General features: G+C 42.4%; 1 pseudogene; it reads right to left on the reverse strand.

Annotated features, from left to right (window-relative positions):
• Positions 1-3,829: 3,829 nt before the first annotated feature.
• Positions 3,830-4,621, reverse strand: LOC116642858 (annotated as a pseudogene).
• Between the last annotated feature and the right edge of the window lie 818 nt (positions 4,622-5,439).

A 5,439-nucleotide genomic window follows, 5' to 3' on the forward strand; every position in this document is an offset into this window, starting at 1 on the left:
TATATGGTCTATTCTGGAGAAAGTTCCATGTGCGCTCGAGAAGAATGAGTATTCTGTTGTTTTAGGGTGGAATGTTCTGTAAATATCTATGAGGTCCATCTGGTCCAATGTATCATTCAAAGCTCTTGTTTCCTTGTTGATTTTCTGCTTAGATGATCTGTCCATTGCTGAGAGTGGAGTATTGAGGTGTCCTACAATTAACATATTGTTATCAATATGACTCTTTATTTTGGTTAACAGTTGGCTTATGTAGATGGCTGCTCCCATGTTGGGGGCATAGATATTTACAATTGTTAGACCTTCTTGTTGGATTGACCCTTTAAGAATGATATAGTGTCCTTCTGTGTCTCTTATTACAGACTTTAGTTTAAAATCTAATTTGTCTGATATAAGAATTGCTACTCCAGCTTTCTTTTGAGGTCCGCTGGCATGGAAGATGGATCTCCATCCCTTCACTTTCAGTCTGGATGTATCTTTAGGTTCAAAATGAGTCTCTTGTAGACAGCATACGGATGGGTCCTGTCTTTTTATCCAATCTGCAACGCTGTGCCGTTTCATGGGAGCGTTTAGGCCATTCACGTTGAGAGTGATTATTGAAAGATATGAATTAATTGTCATCATGTTGCCTGTGAAGACGTTGTTTTTATAGATTGTCCCTGTAAATTTCTGTTGTAGATCACTCTTGGGGTCTTTCTCCTTTTATAGAACCCCCCTTAATATTTCTTGCAGGGCCGGCTTAGTGGTCACATATTCTTTCAACTTCTGCCGGTCGTGGAAGCTCTGCATCTCTCCATCCATTCTAAATGAAAGCCTTGCCGGATAAAATATTCTTGGCTGCATGTTCTTCTCATTTAGTACTCTGAATATGTCTTGCCAGGCCTTTCTGGCTTGCCAGGTCTCTGTGAATAGGTCTGACGTTATTCTGATGTTCCTCCCTCTGTACGTAAGGAATCTCTTCCCCCTAACTGCCCTTAAGATGGTTTCCTTGGTTCTAAGATTTGCAGGTTTTACTATTAGATGCCGGGGTGTTGGCCTGTTTTCTTTGATCTTAGGAGGGGTCCTCTCTGCCTCTAGGACTCGAATGTTTGTTTCATTCCCCAGATTAGGGAAGTTCTCAGCTACGATTTGCTCAAATACATCTTCTAGCCCTCTCTCTCTCTCCACTCCCTCCGGGATTCCAATGATTCTGACATTGGAATGCCTCATGGTGTCACTTATTTCTCTGATTCTATTTTCACGGATTCTGAGTTGTTTTTCCCTGGCCTCCTCTTTTCCCTTTTTATCTATTATACTGTCTTCCAGATCGCTTATTCTCTCTTCTGTCTCAGTTACCCTAGCTGTTAGATTATCTAGATTGGATTGGATCTCACTGATAGCATTTTTAAGTTCTGCCAATTCACCTTTTATTTCTGCCCTTAGAGACTCTATGTTGCCATTAATTGATTTCTCCATTCTAGCTATTGTCTTCACAACTGCTAGCCTGAATTCCATCTCTGACATCTTGGTTATGTCTGCATCCATTTGTAAATCTGCAGCATAAGTCATAATCTCTGAGTCTTTTCTGTTTTGGGGGCTCCTCCTCCTAGTCATTCTGTTGATGGGTGTTTGAGGGGATGTATGGAGTCGAAATTATTGACCAGAACCCAAGCAAGATGCACCTGTTTTCTTGGGACCTTAGGGTTGCCGGCCTCTTGTTTTCCCAGCCTGTCTTCTGCAGGAGGGGCCTGCCGCGCTGTTACTCAGTCAACCCTGTTTGGGCGGAGTTGCCCTGCGCCCCTGTGGTGCGGGATGGGGTCAGTGGGAATCAGTCTTTGGGGCTTTTGTTCTCTGGTGCCTTTCCCTGGTGGCTTTCTGCGTCTCTTCCGCGAGTCAGAGCAGAAGAGACCGTTTCCAACCCTCTGCCTCAGAGCAGAGAGACCTGTCTGTTCTTCAGTGAGCTCTCCAGGCCACACTGTCTCCGTTTCTGTCCATGCTGCTATAAACTGCAGCGGCCTGGGTTGTGCACCCCTCCGCAGCGCTCCCAGTCCTGCCTCCAGGTCGGGGCACGTCTCTGCCCTTTGTGCTTCTAAAACCGCCAGCCGCTCCCAATTCGCACGCGCGACTCCGCCACTTGGGGTTTCCACCCCCGGGGGGTTGCAGTTCACCAGCACGACCCCGGCGCACCGGGTTTCCGTCTCGGAGGCTGCAGTTCGCGTGCGCGCGACCGTCGCTCTGGTTTCTGTCCAGGGGGGCTGCAGTTCCCATGTGTGCGACCCCGCCGGTCTGGTTTTCCACCCCGGGGGCTGCCCTAAAGTCCTTTCCCGACGCTACCGGTCTGCGAGTCTGTGCCCCGTCCGCAGCGCGCGAGGCTGTCACTCACCAGCGGTGTAGGATCCCCACATCCAGGCACCCTCCCGCTGCCCTTTATCCTCCGATATCTGCCCGCAGAATCACGGCTCTCCGCTTCATACCTCAAAACCAACTGCCTGCGATATTCTGTTTATAGAGATCCAGATCTTCTTACATCTCAGGCTGGTTTCGTGGGTGCTCAGAGTGGTCTGGTAGTTATCCAGCTCAATTCCGGGGACCAGTTGAAATAGGGTCCCCTACTCCTCTGCCATCTTTCCCCTCTCCCACTCCCAGAAGGCTTTTTTAAAGCAGTAACATAAGTTATTCAAAGGTCAGTTTTGATGGAATTATAGTAAAAAAGACATAGTTATTGTTATTAATACTCAACGCTTGCATACCATAAGTACTGTTCATCACAATTACTCTTTTTTTCAGACTCCACCATGAATAACTCTGAAAAAATCTATGTGCCTGGTCTGATACAGCTCTGAGGCAACCAAGTTGTATTTTCCTTTTGATTTTTAAAAAAGAGGGAAAAAAATGGACCACTGCTGTCAGATTTAGTCTGTGTAAATAATCCTCATTGTTGATAAGAAAAGATTCCATAAAAAGACAGGATTTGTTAGTCCAATAATTTCAATCAATAGTCTTGGACAATGTATATTCCTGGAATTAACCAGTATTTATTGAACATATTGAATCAAATAAATTACTACTTCTTCATGGGTTTTCATCTTGAATCCCAGTTTCAACTCTAAGCTTCTACTCTGCCTTTCTAAAGGCTTGTTGGATGTATCTCTTTGCAGTCAGCTCTGCTCTCTCACTTAGCAACACTTTTACCTCTAAACGGACTTCCCTTTATGACTACCTTTGATACGATTTGGCATCATTAATGGGATGAATCTACCAGCAGCCAACATTCACAAGTTTGGTGATTCTCCCATCTCCCTCTGATCGTGTGTCTCATTTGGGTTACTGTCAGCTGGGGTCCTTGAGAGGATGCAATGAGCACTTCTCTGCTCTCCCTTATTAGACAGGTAGTGTGAATAAAATATAAGTTCTTGTTTTTTAAGCTTCTGAAACTTTGTGGCTTTTTGTTATCACAGAATAATCTAGTCACTCCAACTAATATAATCCTACTGAAGTTCTAGATAAATAATTTATCTCTCAAGAATAGTAACAATTTAATGTCTTCCTTTTAATTAACCATATTTTATAGGTTTTTCTTGCCATAGAGCACTAGCCAAAACCTGTGCTATATTATTGTAAGAGTAAGGGTATGGTACAATGGTACTGGTATGGTACTGGTCTTGTTCCTCATCATAAAGAAAATACCATTTACTATGTGGTTTACCTTGAGCAATTTTGTCCATACTGTAAGATGAAAATAATTTTCTCTTCCACTCCTAGTTTGCTAAAAAAGAGTTTAGATTTAAAAAAAATTTTTTTTGAAAGAGAATTCTTTCTCACTTTCATGTACAGAAAATTCAACAGTGTACACTTAGCCCAATTTAGTGGCCAGTACTTTAGCCTTTGCCTTTTCCAATTTGGCAATGTGAGCTACCAACTTTGGACCCAGGATGTTGCCTCCCCGGTGATGGCAGGTCCTATATCTGTCATTGCAATTGGTCCCAATACGTTCCACCAGCTTAGCCAGAGCTCCTTTTTCTTCTGAGTTAACCTGTGTGAAGGCAACAGTGGTGCAGGTCTTCCTGTGGACCATATATCCCAGCCTGGTCTTCCCCCTTGATAATACAGTAGGGAACCCCCATTTTGTGACACAGAGCAGGCAGGAAGACAACCAGCTCAATGAGATCCACATCATGTACAATCATTACCAGCTGAGCCTTCTTGTTTTCCACCAAGGTGGTGACAGGAAAATCCCCAGCTCGAAGGACAGGCAGCCTCTTAGTGGGTACATCCTCTTTCCCAGCAGTTTTCTTCTCAGCTGGGGGCAACAATCTCTGCTGCTTCTCTTGCTGTATTTGTGGGCCAGCTTAAGCATTTGAGGAGCTGTTTGGCGTTCCAAGGCCTGGGTGAACTGGGTAATCAGGGGAGGCACTTTTAGATGCTTAGAGAGAATAGTCCTTCTCCATTGCAGCCAGATATAGCAAAGCCGTTTGACAAAGTGGGTAAGGTCCCCTTTGGGCTGGATGTCCTGTCTGATGCCAGAATTCTTGGGCCTTTTCTCAAACAGGGGACTGACCACCTTCTTGGCCTCCTGCTTCTTGATGACAGCAGGGGCCAGGGCTGCATTCTTCCCCTTCGCCTTCTTTATTTTAGGCATCTTGGGTGGCTGGAGGAGAGTGCTAGATTTTATTTTTAAATCATCATTGGGTTGTTGAATTTTATCAAATGATTTTTCTACATCTATTGGCAGGCAGATACAGTTTTTCCTCTTTCAATTTTTTAATGTGGTAACTTTATTACTTGATTTTTCTAATGTTAAAAGAACTTACATTTCTAGGTTTACTTTAACTTTACTATCCTTTAAAATGTATTGCTGGATTCAGTTCATTAACGTTCTTTTTAAATTTTTGTCATTTATAGTCTTGATCGAGATTGGTCTGTAGTTTTCTTTGCTCATATTTTCCTTGAGAGGTTTAGGAATCAAGATTATAAAATGAGCTGGAAAGTATTCTCTGTATCTAGACCCTAGAGAAGTATATATAAGACTGAATGTACAATAAAAAAAATTTAAAAAAAAAAAAAAAAAAAAAAAAAAAAAGACTGAATGTATTCCATGTTTGTACAATTCATAAATGAATAAATATTCACATAGTGGGGTTGTACTAAACTTTTTTAATGATGAAGGGATGTTGAAACTGTTTGGTGACCAGTGATACATATAAAAGATATAAATTCCCTAGTTTAGCATTGGAGGTACTCTACAGTCTAGCTTTGATCAGATCTTAAGACTCAGGGAAAATACTATTCTTAATTTCCATTAGCTATATTACTTTTCTTTTCATAAATTAGTACAATTGATATTTTTAAATCCACAAGATTAATTGTATGGTCTCTGGCAAAATCTTATCCATTTTCAGATGAATTTATCTGGACTCAAGAAGGTTGAGTTAGTTCTCCAAAGTCATGTAACTAAGGAGTCAC

Source organism: Phoca vitulina, unplaced genomic scaffold (assembly GCF_004348235.1).
Source record: "Phoca vitulina isolate PV1807 unplaced genomic scaffold, GSC_HSeal_1.0 scaffold24, whole genome shotgun sequence".
Classification (NCBI taxonomy): domain Eukaryota; kingdom Metazoa; phylum Chordata; class Mammalia; order Carnivora; family Phocidae; genus Phoca; species Phoca vitulina.